The sequence below is a fragment of the Ceratotherium simum genome, chromosome 2 (genome assembly GCF_057802395.1).
Source record: "Ceratotherium simum simum isolate JZ-2026a chromosome 2, ASM5780239v1, whole genome shotgun sequence".
Taxonomy (NCBI): domain Eukaryota; kingdom Metazoa; phylum Chordata; class Mammalia; order Perissodactyla; family Rhinocerotidae; genus Ceratotherium; species Ceratotherium simum.
Genome location: NC_141901.1, coordinates 35,278,383 through 35,295,327, shown reverse-complemented (window position 1 = coordinate 35,295,327; position 16,945 = coordinate 35,278,383). Strand labels below are relative to the sequence as shown.

Below are 16,945 nucleotides of genomic sequence, written 5' to 3'. Positions count from 1 at the left end.
TGAATATATGGATCTGGGGCTCACGAGAGAGATTTGAACTATGTACCAGCTATATAAATTATCAGCACACAAATTATGGTGAAGTCATACCATGTACAAGAATGAACTCTCTTGGAAAGAATATGTGAAGTCAAAAGGTAGTTGAGAAGGGAATCCCTTGTGTCTTAGTCCATCTGGGCTACCAAAACAAAACAAAACAATACCATAGACTGGGTGGCTTAAACAACAAACGTTTAATTCTCACAGTTCTGGAGGCTGGGAAGTCGAAGATCAGGGCATCAGCAGATCTGGTGTCTGGTGAGGGCCCACTTGCTGGTTCATAGATAGCTGTCTTCTTGCTGTGTCCTCATATAGTGGAAGAGGGGAGGAAGCTCTCCGGGCCTCTTATAAGGGCACTAATCCCATTCATGAGGGCTCCACCATCATGACCTAATCATTTCCCAAAGGTGCCACCTTCTCATACCATCACTTTGGGGATTAGGTTTCAATATATGAATTTGAGGGGGACACAAGCATTCAGTCTCTAGCATCCTGGTAATACCAACATTTAAGGAATGGTAATGGAAGAGGCATACACAAAAGGAGATTAAAAAAATTTGCTACAAAAATAAGAGGAAATTAGAGCATTTTAAGGGAAGTCAATAGGAAATAGGAGAATTTGAAGAATTGAGATGTTAACAATGTCAAATGCTGCAGAAATGAAATGTAACAAGGTTATGGAGATGTGTCCATTGCAAGATATATAAACAGGTAATTTACAGAATAAGAAAATGCCCAATAAACATAAAAAATGCATATTCGTATTAGGAATCAAGGAAATGCAAATTAAACAAATAATGATAGTATTGTCCATCAAATTGGAAAAAATAATTTAATGGATAGATTCCAGTGATGACAAAATTAGAGGAAACTAGACATGTGCACTCTTTCTGGGAGTATAAATTGGTGCAGTCTTTTTGGAAGGATATTTGATGTTACTTGTCAAAATTTTAACTACATAATACCCTTGGTACTCTGTTCTACTTGTAATAATCTACATGCAAACATACTGGCACAATTGCACAAGGGTAAATGAAACATAACATGATGTTCATTACAACATAATTTATAATTAAAGAAGTTGGAAATAACCTACAAATGCCAGTCAATAGTAAGTTGGGTGAATAAATTATGGTATAAACATACTGTGGGACAATATGGAACTGTAATGCAAAAGAACACAGAACAGAATGTATTGATCTAAAAGAAATGTCCGTGATATATTGTTGAGGAAAAAAATTGCAGGCAAATACATACGATAGACTCCTATTTTTGTTAAAATCTGTGCTTGTGGGGAGGGTTGTGCATAATATGGTTTGTATGCATATAAAAAGATCTGAAATAATTTACATAAAACTGGAAACTCATGCCTAACTCAGGGACAAGGTGGAAAGTTTGAGTAAAGCTTTTACCCTTTATTATTTGATTTTTTTACAATAAGCCTTCTTATTCTCTTTTCCTATTCTTATCTGTTACTATGTATTCAAAAAGAGTAAGTCTCCATTGGATTTAATAAATCATCAATTTCAAATGATTTGTGGGAAAAATCTTAGTTTGCATTGAGTTGAAAAATAAATGAGAAGTGAACAAGTGGGTACAGGAAGTCTAAACTTTAAAAAAAAAAAAGTGGTGAACAGTGTGAAGAGAAAGAGGCAAGAGCAACTTCTGGACTGGCCAAAGCCTGTCATCCACCCCTCAACCCCACCCAGCGTTTATGTCCTACCACCACCGCCACCATGCCCAAGAGCAAGGTTTCATGGGATGCTAAAGGTGATAAAGCCAAGACAGACCGCTGAGAAGGACCACAGCTCATCTGCTAAACCCCCTCCTGCAAAGCTAGAAACCAAACCTAAAAAGGCACTTGCAAAGAAAGAAGAGAAGATACACGAAGGGGAAAAGGAGAAAGCTGATGCTGGCAAAATTGGAAAAACCCTGCAAAAAAAAGAGAGTCCAAACGACCAGGCAGGAAAGGCTGAAGAGGCTGGAGCTCTTACATGAGGTATGCGTGGTTTTGATACACAGATACTTTTGTGGCTGCACTGTTTGAAATTCTATTTTTCATCAGGTTTTATAAAAATGCATAGTTTTGTTTTAAGTTCTTTTAAAGTGATGTTGTTAGAATGCTTCATTATTTTGTGGGGAGAGGTGAAAATGTCACTAATAGAAAGTCTCAGAATCAGATTGAAATGGAGGAAAACAACTTTCCCTTCTAGTTGTTTGAAAGAACTCTTGGTTCCAAAGAGGAGCCACTCCCTAATGTTGACACACGTCAGCCACTTGGCACAAAGATCTCTTTATGTAGGGAAACATTTTTTTTTTTTATCTTCTCCTCTTCCTTAAGCCCAAAGATGCCCTCCCAAATCAAACATATTGGACACCAGAACAAGGCAATCTGGAACCTTCCAGTGACAATATCTAAAGGGCATCACTCAAGCTGTGAGTCCCTTTCATCATTGTGGAGACTGAGAATTCTGTTCTTTTTATCTTATTTTATCAAAATTAAAGTTGACTCATGAAACGTTTGCAAACTAACTGAAAGTGGCTCCAAGGGTGTTTTGGGCCCAGCTGAAGTGGATCCCATGGATCTGTCCAGGCACCAGCCCAAGTAGTGATGTGAGTTCCCCAGTAGAACTCAGTGTGGCTGGAAGAAACTCACAGCAACCCTTCCCCACTGGGGGCCTACCAATTTATTCTAAGGACTCAGTGTGCATTGGTTCAGAGCCCCAGACACCGACTGATTCTTGTTAGCCAGAGTGTGGTGATACCTTATCAGATGAAATATAAATAAGCCTGAACTGAGGCAAACACCCCGTGAAATAATGAGAGAGAAAAAGTGAGAGAGAGAGAGAGAGAGAGAGAGATCTGCAACTGGTTCCAGACAAAGGGCTCCTAAAATCCTTGTAAATGGGGGTGATAGGAGCATCTTTCATTCTAACATTTGGTTTTTGACCTCAGTTCCTAGCACAGAACTCCTAAAACCCTTGCAATTTCCTAGGCGATAAAGTGCTAGGAGCAACTTTTGTTCTAATATTTGGTCTTTGACCCTGGTTCCTGACACAGAGCTCCTAAAACCCTTGGAATGTCCTGGGTGATTGAAATGTCTTTTGCTCTAATGAGGTGACTCTTGTTGGGCTCCTGGATGGGGGCTGGTCACCAGGAAGACCAAGCTATGATTAGAAGCTTGGAATTTTCAGCCTCATCCCCCATTCTCCAGAGAGAAGAGAGCGGTGGAAAATGGAGTTAAAATTGATCGTGCCTATGTGATGAAGCCTCCATAAAAGTCCTAACAGTATGGAGTTCAGGGAGCTTCCAGGTTGGTGAACACATCCACGTACCAGGAGCGTGACATACCCCAACTCCATGAGGACAGAAGCTCCTGCTCTTGGGACCCTCCCAAACCTTGCCCTATGTATCTTTTTATCTGGCTATTTTTTTTTTTTGATGAATAAATTCTTTGTTTGGAACTCAATTTTTAATTATTTTCCATTTTCTGTTTTTCAACTTTATTGAGGTTTAATTGACAAATAAAATCGTAATATATTTAAAGTGTACAATGTGATGATTTGATACACATATACATTGTGAAAGCATTCCCACAATTGAGTTAATTAACATATCCATCACCTCACAGATTTACCTTTGTTTTTATATGTATCTTTTTATCATATTCTTTATAAGGTAAATACAAGTGTTTCCTTGAGTTCTGTGAGCTGTTCTAGCAAATAAATCCAAGGCGGGGGGAGGAGGGTGGTCACGGGAACCTCCAATTTGTAGCCAAATTGGACAGAAGTTGTGGGTAACTTGAGGACCTGCGACTTGCAGTTGGCTTCTGAAGTATGGGGCAGTCTCGTGGGACTGAGCCTTTAACCTGTGGGGCCTGCACTAACTATGGTTAGCGTCAGAGCTGAATTGAATTGTGAAACACCCAGCTGGTGTCACAGAGAACTGCTTGATGTGGGAACCCCCTACCCCCACCACATATCTGGTGTCAGAAGAGTTGTGAGTGTGGTAGTAGTGTGAGAGTAAAGGAGTAACACACAGGAGGAAGAGTGGGTTTTTCCCACTCACACCCCATTGATCTTTTCCTCCCATGTATTGAGAGTGCCATCTGGACCTTAATGGTCTTGCTTAGAAGATACCCTTCTCCAAAATGTCTTGGCCATCTTTCTCTTCTTGGCTCACTCTTTACTTTCCTTCTGTTCTGACTGGATAAGTCCTCCGATCTATTCTGGTAATCTGATCACCATTTATGTATTTACATGTGTAGATGGTTATTTATTCAACTTGTGTTTATTCAGGTCACTTTTTGTAACTGGAAGAACAAATATAGTTTTATGTCTCCTCCTGCCTGATGAACACCCTTAATATAGCAAAAGCCCGGATGACATTTGGAAAATCCTCAGCCTGTGGATGTGGCCAGATGTGACAATATCTTTTCTCCGGCATGGATGGTAAATTGTGACTATCTGGTAATCGACTCTATGAGAGTATTCTTTGACTGCATTCTCCCAAACTTGACAAACCTGAAAACCTTTCAGAATCAATTTGCTCCCATGTTCCAGCCCATTGCATGTCCCTGAATTAAAAATGGGACAATACATTAGCATCGAGTACATGCACAATATACACATCCAATGCCCTTCTGAGAACAGGAAATCGGATGATATGGTCTAACGTGGTTTACAACATTCTATAGGAAAACGTGTTCTGAATGCCGAACAATTAAATTGCAAAATAATATCATTAGTTTATTCCAAAAAGGTGGAAGGTAAGGAAGACTGAGGAAAAATTACAGGATATGGCAAAGTTGGGGGAAAAGAACTACTGTCTAATAAGCACATGAGCCAGACTTTGGACAAGGGGCTTGACCTATATTATCTCATTTATTCCTCAAAGGGACTCTAGGAGGTAGGCATTATTGTCCTCGTTTTACAGATGAAGACACCAAGGATCAGAAAAGTCAAGATAGTCACATTTAAATAACTAGTAAGAAATGAAGTTGGAATTCAATTCAAGTGTGTTTATATCACTCCAGGCTGCTTAGGAGATTGTGCAAGACCTTGGAGAAGGTAAATCCCATTGTCCAGTGGGAGCTAAAGCCATGTTGTAGAAGATTGAGTAGGAAATATGTAGGCAGGACAAGGAGGCAGTGATGGAGACTACAGGTTTGAGTGTTGTTGACTGTCATCACACCAGACATACGGTGTCTGGCCTCAGCCTCACTCTCTTCAGTGTTGCCAATAATGCTTTTACTTGTCCCTTATCCTCAGAGACTATTGCAAACCTTCACACCCTCCTCAAGTAGTCCATCACATCTCATCTCCCTTTCTAAGTTGATGATCTTGCCTACCCCACAGATATGATTGAGGCCCTCAATCATGAAAATTAGTCAACTGCATGCCCCACAGAAAAATGAATTTACGTATGCCACCTTAACCTTGCTTCCACCTGTCTCAGAAAGAGTAGTGTCTGTCTGTAGTGGTAGCGATAAGAATGCTCAGTTTTCTCTCACCATTTTTCTTTCACGCAATACGTTTATTGTTCCCAGATATCTGGCATCTATGAAAAATAATACTAAGAGTTTCAAGAAAAAATACCCTGGACTCAAACATTAATGCTCCGGACATAAGACTTTGGCATAGACATTGGTTGTTACTGGCAGTGGTAGTGGTGTCTTTGGTAGGTGATACTATCAAGCAGCAACAATCATGACATTAGGCATCAGCAGTAAGCCAGAGCAGAGGAAGAAGAAAATAGTAGATGCTCTGAGTGCTATTTTGTGGAGCACATATGAGACCTTGGACTAAGGACTTCACTTCTCTGATCCTCGATTTCGTATTTCACAAATGGGCATAATGATAATATCTATATCACAGGGTTGTGGTGATACTTCTCTCATTTTTCAAACGAAACAAAACTCTTCTTGAGTCTGCATTCTCCTTCTTTCCTCCCTTTAGAAATCTGGTTCTTTGAAAGAAGATTCCACAGGGTGCCGGCCCAGTGGCGCAAGCGGTTAAGTGCGCACTCTCTGCCTCGACAGCCTGGGGTTTGCAGGTTCAGATCCTGGGTGCGCACAGACGCACAGCTAGTTAAGCCATGCTGTGGTGGCGTCCCATATAAAGTAGAAGAAGATGGGCATGGATGTTAGCCCACGGCCAGTCTTCCTCAGCAAAAAGAGGAGATTGGCAACAGATGTTAGCTCAGGGCTGATCTACCTCACAAAAAAAAAAAAAAAAAAATGAAGAGTCTGCAATCACTGTCTCTGTTTCCTCGTCTCCTATCCAGTTCTGAATCCAAAGAAGACAGGCCTCTGCTCTCCCCAAGCCCCTGAAACTATGATTTTCTGGTGCCAAATCCAATGGCCATTTTTAGCCCTCGTCTTCCTGGGCCTCTCCTCAACATCTGACCTATTGATCACTCCTTCCATAGAACTTTATGTACTCTTTTCTCCACGACACCACTTCTCCTTTTCTTCTACCTCTCTGATTCTATTTCCTGTATTCATTCTTATTACTGGTATTTCCCCAAATTGTGTCCTTCATCCTTTTTCTTCTCATATCTGGTCCCTGAATGATGCACTGTGTTTTCTGTATCTTCATTTATACCCCATCATATTATTCATGAGGGAATTTTTCTAATATCAAGAAGAGAAAGTTGATATCAATGTAGGCAATTGGCATACCAATCTAAATATGCAGTGAATTTAGCTCATTCAGTTAGTGCCCTAACAACTACAACTTCACAAGAATGGTATATTTTTTGTACATCTAAGAATGTTCCTCTTTTTTCACGTGTATAAAATGACAACTTGGAATGGCTATAGAATTCTTGGGTCATAATCTCCATCCTCCTCAATTCTACAGATATTATTGAAGTATTTTATGACATTTTTGAGGTAGAAAGTAAAAATTACAGGCCTACTCTTGCTGGTGGTGCTCCCCTACCGAGCCATCTAACTGTGGAAATCACCACTGTTTACCTCCTGGACTTATTGCTCCCTCACAGGAGAGTGAGTCTCAAGGCAGCTCTCACTCTTGTCTGGTCTATCCAGCTTTATCTCTAACAAGTATGCCAACCCAGGGATGGTTTCCTTCCAAGTCTGGGAGGTAATCTCTAGACCCTTGGAGTATCAAGCCTAATGGGAGTGTCTTTGTTTGCCAGGGGACTTGCACCAGCCAGATAGTAAGAATGTGATTTAGGGTAGCAGATTTGAGCCACATAAAAAATGTGATTTTGGGTGGGGGCTTTTCATCATACATATCAGCTCAACCTCCTGAAAGGCTGAAAATTGAGATCAGCCGTATGGGTGCCTAAATGATGAAACCTCAAAACTGACTCTACACCAAGACTTGGGTAAGCTTCCTTGATTGGCAATGCTCCATGAATATTGTCACACATCATTGCCAGAAAGAATTAATGCTGTCCATGACTCCATGGGAAGAGGACAACTGGAAGCTCCATGTTTGAAACCCTCCTGGACTCTGCCCCAATGTGTCTCTTCCCCTGGCGGATTTTAATCTGTATCCTTCCCCTGTAATAAAGCATAACCATGCGTATTACAACTTTTAGTGAATTCTATGAGTCCTTCTAGTGAATTATCAAAATTAAGTGTAGTTTTGGGATGTCCTTGAACTTGCAATTAGGGTCAGAAGTTAGGGAGTTCTTAGGGACTTCCCTCGAACTTCACCGTTAGCTAACCTTTGCAGATCCTTTCTGGAGGTTAATGAAGTGTAGACAGAGGTACCAACACCTTCTCCCCCTTTGTATCTTCCAGAATTGCAGGCATCCTCAATCATCAGAGGGGGGAGTTCATGACAAAGGGGTTAAAACAATGGTCTCTACTTTTCTGTGAATGTACTAAAAGGAATTAAATTGCATTCACCGTTATCACACTATTCTCTTAGTCACACTCTGCTTCTCCCGTTATTTGAGTAGAACTGTTTATAATTCTGACCATGTATTTATATTCCCAAGAGGTAAATTTCTTGCATGTTCCAGTAAATATGCCATCTCACTTAAAGATAAACAAAATTGACAAACTTTCATTTGGAATAAGAAAAAAGAGAGAAGACTCAAACAAATAAAAACAGAAATGAAAGAGGAGACATTACAACTGACACCACAGAAATACAAAGCATCATAAGAGACTACCATGAACAGAGCTTCCATGCCCTCTCTAGGTGTACCACTCTCCCCACATCTCCACATGTTCACCAACCCAGAAGCTCCCTGAACCCCGTCCTTTGGGGTTTTTATGAAGGCTTCATTACATAAGCATGATTGATTAAATCATTGGCCATTAACGATTGAACTCAATCTTCTGCCCCCTTTCCTCCCTGGAAGTCAGGGGGTGGGAACTGAAAGTTCCAACCATCTAATCACATGGTTGGCTCCACTGTCAACCAGCCTCCATCCTCAGGTGCTTTCCAAAAGTTAACTCATTAACAACAAAAGACACCTTTATCACTCTCAACACTTAGGAAATTCCACGGATTTGAGGAGCTGTGAGCCAGGAACAGTGGATGAAGACCAAATATATATTTCTTATTATAAATCACAATATCACAGAGGCAAAGATCTGTATACTGAAAATTACAAAACATTGATGAAAAAAATTGAAGAAGACAGAAATAAATAGAAAGATATTCCTTGTTTGTGGATTGGAAGAATTAACATTCTTAAAGTGTCCATACTACCCAAAGCCATCCATGGAGTCAATGAAATCCTTATCAAAATGCCAGTGGCATTTTTCACAGAAAGAGAAAAATTTGCATGGAACCACAAAAGACCATGAATAGCCATAGCAATCCTTACCAATTTTCTAAGCCATAGCAAGCTGTAGAGAAAGGAGAACAAAGCTGGAGGCATCACACATCCTGATTTCAAACTTTATTACAAAGCTATGGTAATCAAAACAGTATGGTACTGGCATAAAAACAGACACATACACTAGTGGGATAGAATTGAGAGCCCAGAAATAAATGCATGCGTATATGGTCAACTAACATTTGACAAGGGAGCCAAGAACACTCAATGGGGAAAGGATAGTCTCTTCAATAAATGGTGTTGGGAAAACTGGTTATTCACATGCAAAAGAAGGAAATTGGTCTCGTATCTTAACAACTCACAAAAATTAACTCAAAATTGATTAAAGACTTAAATTAAGACCTGAAACTGTAAAACTCCCAGAAGAAAACAAAGGGAAAACCTTTTGAAATTGGTCTTGGTGATGATTTATTGGATATGACACCAATAGCACAAGCAACAAGAGCAAAAATAAACAAGTCGTGCTACATCAAACTAAAATGCTCCTGCACAGCAAAAGAAACAATCAACTAATTGAAAAGGCAGCCTACTGAATAGAAGAAATTATTTGCAAACCATCTATCTGGTAAGGGGTTAATATCCAAAATATATAAGAAACTCATACAACTCAATAGCAAAAAAACAAATAATCTGATTAAAAAATGGGCAGACAACATGAAAAGACATTTTTCCAAAGAAGACATACAAATGGCCAACAGGAACATGACCTATTAGCTTCATGAACTTGGATGTCAAAATCTCTCCTCAGATTTGGGAAGTTCTCAGCCGTTACTTCTTTTTTTTTTAACATGTTTTCTTTGGTGAGGAAGATTGGCCATGAGCTAACATCCATTGCCCATCTTCCTCTTTTTGCTGAGGAAGATTGGGTCTGAGCTAACATCTGTGCCCATCTTCCTCTATTTTATATGTGGGATGCCTGCCACAGCATGGCTTGAAAAGAGGTGTGTAGGTCTGTGCCTGGGATCTGAACCTGTGAACCCTGGGCTACTGAGGCGGAGTGTGTGAACTTAACCACTATGCCACCAGGCTGGCCCCCCGTTACTTCTTTAAATAAGCTTTCTGCCTCTTTCTCCCTCTCTTCTCCTTCTGGTCTCCAATAAGGCATAGATTGTTTCTTTTAATGGTATCCCATAATTCACGTAGGTTTTCTTCACTCTTTTTTATTCTTTTTTCTTTGTTTTCCTCTGACAGAATGATTCAAATGACCTATATTCTAGTTCACTAATTCTTTCTTCTGTTTAGTTAAGTCTGTTGTTGAAGCTCTCTATTGAATTCTTCAGTTTAGTTATTGTATTCTCCAATTCTAGGATTTCTATTTATTTGTTTTTTTTAATGGTTTTTATTTCTTTGTTGACCTTCTCATTTTGTTCATGCATTGTTTTCCTAATTTCATTTAGTTGTCTATCTGTGTTTTCTTATAGTTCACTGAATTTCTTAAAGAAGATTATTCTGAATTCTTTGTCAGACAGTTCATAAATCTCCATTTCTTTAGGGTCAGCCATTGGAACTTTATTAGTTTCCTTTGGTGGTGTCATGTTCCCTTGATTATTCATATCCTTGTGGCTTGCATTGGTGTCTGCACATTTGAGAAATTAGGCATCTCTCCCAGTCTTTCAATATTGGCTTCAGCAGGCAAAGCCCTTCAACAGTCAGCCTGTCCAGAGATGATGGGTGGCCCTGCTGCTGGAATCCTTGGACTGGCAAGTCTGGTGCCTGGGTCAGCAGGTAGGCAGGCCTGGTGCTTGGGTACACTGGTGCCTGGGTTCACGGGTCAGGCCTGGAGCCTGGGTTCACTGGTTAGGCCTAGTGCATGAGTCTGTGGCGATGAGACTGGGACCTGGGTCCCCATGGGCAGACTGGGATCCTGGGACCACAGGGGCCAACCAGGTGCTGGGGACCACTGTGATGGGCCTGGCATCTGGGGCCGTGGGTACCAGTCAGGTGCTGGGGTGAGCCAGGAATCTGGTTTTGAGGGAGCCATCCTGGAGGCTGGGACTGTGAGGATTGGCTTGGAGCTAGGGCGAGGCTTGAGCCTGGGGCCGTGGGAGTTGGTCTTAATGTGTTCACATTGCCTGTCTTCTTTACATAAAAATATAGTGTTTTCTATAAAAACCACCCTTAATTTCCACAAAACAGCTCCCAAAATATTTTTTAAATCTTTTTGTACTAATTTGCACAGCTGCTAAGCAATTGACAAATGTTGAGCTTCTTCCAAGCTCTTTTTTTTTTGAGAAAGACTTACATTATACAATCACACATTGCTTAAAGGTGGCAATATGTTCTGAGAAATGTCGTTAGTTGATTTCGTCATTGTGCGAACATCATAGAGTCTACTTAGGCAAACTTAGGTGGTACAGCGTACTACACACCTAGGCTGTATGGTACTAATCTTATGGGACCGCCATTGTATATGTAGTCCGTTGTTGACTGAAATGTTATGCAGTGTGTGACCGTATAAAATACAATGTCAAAATTTACAATTGATAGCATGAGCCTTGTGAAAATGGAGACTAAATGTAGTAGACATCTCCATGGTTGTCAACCCCCACACACCCTTCAGCCCCCCACCAAGCTCCCCCATCTCTCCTGCCCAAGCCTGGCACATGGCACACACACCTGTGTCAGCAGAGGGCAGCAAAGAGTTGGAGAATCTGAGAGGAAGTATCAGTTAGGGGTGCTGTGGCCTGCCAGAAGGGATCAGGTGGCTTTTCTGCAGTGGGGAAGGAACTGGAACATCCACATGGACAGTACAGGGTAAGTGGAAAGACAGGCCAGGCATGTGGCTCACCAGCGTCCCTCACATGAAGACTGGGACTAGGACTCCATCTGTTTATGTCTAAGGCCCAAGGCCTGGCTCTTTATAAGTGCTTAGAAGCTATTTTAAATGAATTAATTAAAATAATAGCTAATGTTTACTAAGAACTTACTGGGAGGTGGTCTCTATGCTATTTTAATGTGGATTATCTCATTTAATACTTACAATCTTGTGGACTAAGTACTATGGTCATCCCCATTTCCCAGATGCGGAACTGAGGCATAGAGCATGGAAGTCAACTCGCCCAAGGCCAAACTGAGAGGGAGGGACAGAACCAGGACTCAAATCTAGGCAGTGTGGCTGGAGCGTCTGTGTGCTTGTCCACTCACTGGGCAATACTGTCAGAGTAAGAGAAGGAGAGGCAGGAGTCAGGCAGAGGGGAGGAGTGAGCACGGGGGTGGTGCTGTGAGTAATGTGGAATATGGACCATCTGTGGGTAAATGGGTTGACAATGAGCACATTGGACATTTCTTACATCACCTCCTCCCCTCTGTCCCATCTTCTCAAAGGGGTTGAATGAAGAGAAGCCTTGTAATTGTTTTCTCCTCCAACCAAGTCTGGAAATGATGGTATGTTAAAGCAGGAGAAATGGAGATTATACCCAGAGAAGAATCATGTTCTGAGATACTGGTGTGAAAGATCAGCAGAGAGAGGGTCTGGGACCAGCCCTACCTGAAAGGACTCTACTTTCCAGTCCTTTGGGATTGAAGGATGTTCCATTGCTGCAGGCACAAGACCTGGGGTACCCAAGGCTCCTTTGCTTTCCTTTCCTCTGTCCTGCTTTTCATATTTCAGAAGTTGTGAAACTGAACTAGGATAGCTCTGAGCTATAGATATCTGAATAAATTCCCAAACTCAGTGAAACCTCCAGGAGCCTGCACAGAACAGCTATTACAGGACTGTCCCCTCCCGCTGACACCCTATATGCCCTGTAGTCACTACTGTATTGCCCTTTGGAGTTACAAAGTGCTTTCGCATCCATTCTACAGTTTTGCCCCCACAGCAACCCATGAGGTAGGCAAGAGAAGGCAGCTTTATTCTGATTTTACAGGTGAAGAAACTATGAATCACAGGAAGTGAGACGACTTGCAGTGGCGGACCCTCCATTAGAACTACTCTGTGCCCCAATAGCCCCTTCAACTTCACTCGTCACAGTCTTTGCCCTCTGCATTGTAACTGTTGCCTTGTGTATATATTTCCTCCAGCAGAGTATGGTTTATTTGAAGGCAGACAAATATCTTTCAATTATATTTTCAACACATAATATGGTGGGTGATACAAGTCGTGTTAATGACAAATGAAGAGCACCAGAGTTTCGGTCCAGTGCCTCCACCATAGTACTTGAGGTAGATCTTTAGGTGTTCGGGGTCAGTGTGTAGGGGTCTGGTCACACCAGGCACTGTCCTGGGCACAGGAAAGGGGTAACCCTTTTTCCTAGGATCCCCTTCCCCTAAGGACATGACACGTGATTGGCAGCACCCAGAGAGAGAATGTGAGTGAAAGAGCATGACAACTGGAATGAGCAATAGAGATATGAGATCTAATAATGATTCTCTCACCTCTGCCAATTAGAAGTGACTTGTAGAAACTGGGGGCAGTTTTAGGAAAGCACAGCCATAGACTCATAGCCAGCTGATCTGAACAGGACATGACAATCAGCAGAGCCCAAACTCGTGAGTGGGCAGGAGGGGAACCAGTGCCCACAGAGGAAAGAGATGTGATACCAGCTTCAGGCACTGGGCTTGAAGGTTTCAATGGGTAGCTCTGCCAACAGGAGTGTCGACTCTGTGGCTAAGTTGCAGGGAAGCCACCAGCCGATAAATAGAAGTAACACTTGGGGGCTGGTCAGGTGGCATAGCTGTTAAGCTCACGTGCACGCTCTGCTTTGGCGGCTTGGGGTTCGCAGGTTCAGATCCCGGACGTGGACAATTGCACCACTCATCAAGCCACGCTGTGGAGGCATCCCATACACAAAATAGAGGACAATGGGCGCAGATGTTAGCCCAGGGCTGATCTTTCTCAGCAAAAAGAGGAAGATTGGCAATGGATGTTAGCTCATGGCCACGCTTCCTCACCAAAAAAAAAAAAAAGGAAACAAATTTTCCCACGGTCTGCCCCTGGTTTTTATGAAGTCTCAAAGAATTAATTATTAAAATTATGTGCATTCCCAGGGACATTTTAAAACTAATATAAATATTTCAGAGTAAGTTGAAAGAAGCATTCTATTAAAGATGTCAAAAATTTGATCAAATCATGATTAAAATATATTAGTGAGAAAAGCATCAAAATGTTCCATACTTTTTTAGCTTGAAATTTAAAGTTATCTATTTTATATTTTAATGTCAAGCTTATATATTTTACAAAGGAAAAATTTAAATGACAATTGAATCCACAATCACATCATAAGAAAAGTGACTGCTATGCTTGTCCTATGGCCACTTTTGTATAACTACTCTAATTATAGGTGTTTTGAAAAAGAAGTAACTATTGAAAAAGGTATTTTAGAAATTAGATGTGTTGTAACAGTACTGTCGTGGTTTAAAGCAACAACTACTTTGCACTGTGAGATGACACAGAATTCCTCCTAGAAATATAGAGGCATTATGTTTTTTATAAGTTTTGTCTCACCTCCCTAGGGTTTCTGAATCTTTCCTCACATTCTGCTCTGCACTGTACCAATCTCACAGAAGATGGAGTTCTGAGGTCCTGAGAAATCCCTCCGCTTTTCTGCTCCCAATTTTCCTCTCCAAATAGGAAGAAGGAAATGCTGGGTATCGTTCATAATTACTCAACTTTTATCTCTCAGGACACTCGTTCTTTGCTCAGGACACTCGTTCATTCATTTAACACATGTAACGAGGATCTGCTATGTACCAGGCGCTATTCTAGTTGATGAGAATAGAGTGATGAACAAAATAGACAAAGTCCCTCTTCTTATAGTCCTTAAATTTTAGTGTGGTAGATCCTACGGGGAAAAAAATAAGGCAGGGTAAGCATATAGAGAGTAAAAGATCAAGGAGTGATGTTTTATTGAGAGGACAAGGAAGCCCTCTCTAATAGGTAATATTAAGTAACTCTCTTTAAGGAAGAGATAGCCATGTGGATATCCGGGGGAAGAGCCTTCCTCTAGTGCAAAGGCTCTGAGGTGGGAGCCTGCTTGGGGTATTCAGAAACAGTGAGGTGGTTAGTGTGGCAGATGTGGAACAAGCTAGGGGGAATGAGCTAGGAGAAGACAGAAGGTAGCCAAGAGCCCACCATGTAGGGTCTTGGAAGCCCTGGAAAGGACTTTGCATTCCATCCTAATTGATACAATAAACAACTGGCAAGCAGAGGAATAACATGATCTGATTTATGTGTTAAAAGTATCACTCTAGTGTCCTGTGAAAAATAGATTATAGGGGACCAAAGTAGAAGCAAGGAGATTAGTGAGGTAATCATTGCAATAGCCTAGGCAAGAGATAGTAGTGGTGAAGGTTGGTAAAGGTGTTAAGAAGCTGGTGGGTTCTGGGCATTTTCCAAAGTGGAGCCAATAGAATTTGCTGATGAAGGGATATGGGATATGAGAAAGTGGAGTCAAAGATAATGATAACTTTCTTGTGTGAAAAACTTAATGACTAGTCCTATAATTTATTGAGATAAAGAAGACAAGTGGAGGAGGAGGTAGAGGGTAGGGAAGAGTCAGGGAGAGGGGAAATTCCTCCCTACCCTTCTAGATTCTTTTGGCTGGTCAAATAATTTAAATGACATAAGGCAGATTAGCAAGGGAAAAAAAATTTAATTACGTACATACAGGGAATCCACATAAACATGAGAAAGTCTAAAGACAGTCAGGTAAAATGAGGCATATATGTCATTCTGGGCTAAGGAGAATGGGGTAGGAGTCTGGGACTTCAAAGGGAAGGAAGGCAATTCACAGGAATATGAAAAAACCAAATGTTTGGTAAACAAATGTTTGCTGGGCCTTACAGAAACAATGGAATACAGAGAGGAATTTTAACAGACTTTGCTAGGTTGCTCCCTGTCTGCCACACCTGTAGTTCTTTATGGTAATAGCTCCCTTCCTGGAACAGGTCCTCTAACTAAATTCTTTTAGGCAGTTAGGGGGAAGGTCCGAGTTTCTTCCTTTGTCTTTTGGGCCTTGACTGTTTTCAGCTTGAAATAATCTGCGTGCCAAAGTGGGACATCTTGGGGCAACTCATTCTGAACCCCTACAGTTGCAAGAGTTTGATTTGGCACACATGAAGTTTAAGATGCCTGTTAGACATTCAGATGGAGTTGCTGAGTATGTGGCTGGATATATAAGACTGGAATTCAGGAAAGAGGTCAGAGTTGGAAATAAAATTGGGTATTTCAAACCAAGGGACTGAATGAGATTGACTAAGGAATTGGATTAGATAGAGAAATGAATGTCTAAAGACTGCACCTGGATACTTTTCAATATTTAATAGATTGGAGAGATTTGCAACATTGAGCAAGGGAGAATGAAAAGCCTTGGATAAGAGAGAACGGAGAGAATGGAGTTTCCTGGGCCAAAATGACTCAAGAAGTGGGAAATGGTTAATTACAAATGCTGCCGGTAAGTTTTCTTTTTCAAGGGCAATTATTTTCTGTTACAGCAAAGGCTTTCTTTTTTGGTTCCTCTTTCCGAGTGTATCTGATGGGGTGCCCCAGGAATTTTCACTGATCTCATTCCCCCTCATCCAGGCCCCTTCCCATCTTAAGATAGTTTCCTTCTATATCTTTCCAGAAACTTTGGCTTGGTCATTTCTGGGGCAAGGAAAGCCACGACATGAAGCACAAAAGGGAAACTGTTTGAATGAGGATGAAACATCTGCTCCAAAACTACTGCTGGGTCATTTTCTACAAAATACCTCCTCTCCAACTTCATTCTGTTTGCCAAGAATATCAGGAATCAAAATCACAACATTTCCAAACTACTGTTTCTACCCTTGCCACGTTTGGTTTACAAATGAGCGATACTTCATAATGGAAAAATCACTGGATTTGAAGTCACAATATGTGTTCCTATCCTGGCTCTGCTAATAAAATGCCGTGTAACCTTGGAGAAAATATTTCTCTGGCTCTTAATTGAACTAGGTCAAGATTAATAAACAAGTGTCAACCTGTGAGCCAAGTTAGAAAAATATCTTGTAGACAATTATGGTTGTTTGCTGGAGTCCTGGCTCACACTCTTATTAGTTCTCACAGTTTGTCTGCAGATTCTTTTAGATTTCCTATGTCAGCAATAACGTGATCTGAAAATAA

General features: G+C 41.2%; 1 long non-coding RNA gene across 1 annotated transcript; it reads left to right on the top strand.

Moving 5' to 3' along the window:
* Positions 1-1,773: 1,773 nt before the first annotated feature.
* LOC147917886 (uncharacterized) lies at positions 1,774-16,727 on the top strand. Its single transcript, XR_015548897.1, has 3 exons — positions 1,774-2,038; positions 16,129-16,256; positions 16,428-16,727. It is a non-coding gene; the product is annotated as an uncharacterized LOC147917886 (long non-coding RNA).
* The last annotated feature ends 218 nt before the right edge of the window (positions 16,728-16,945 follow it).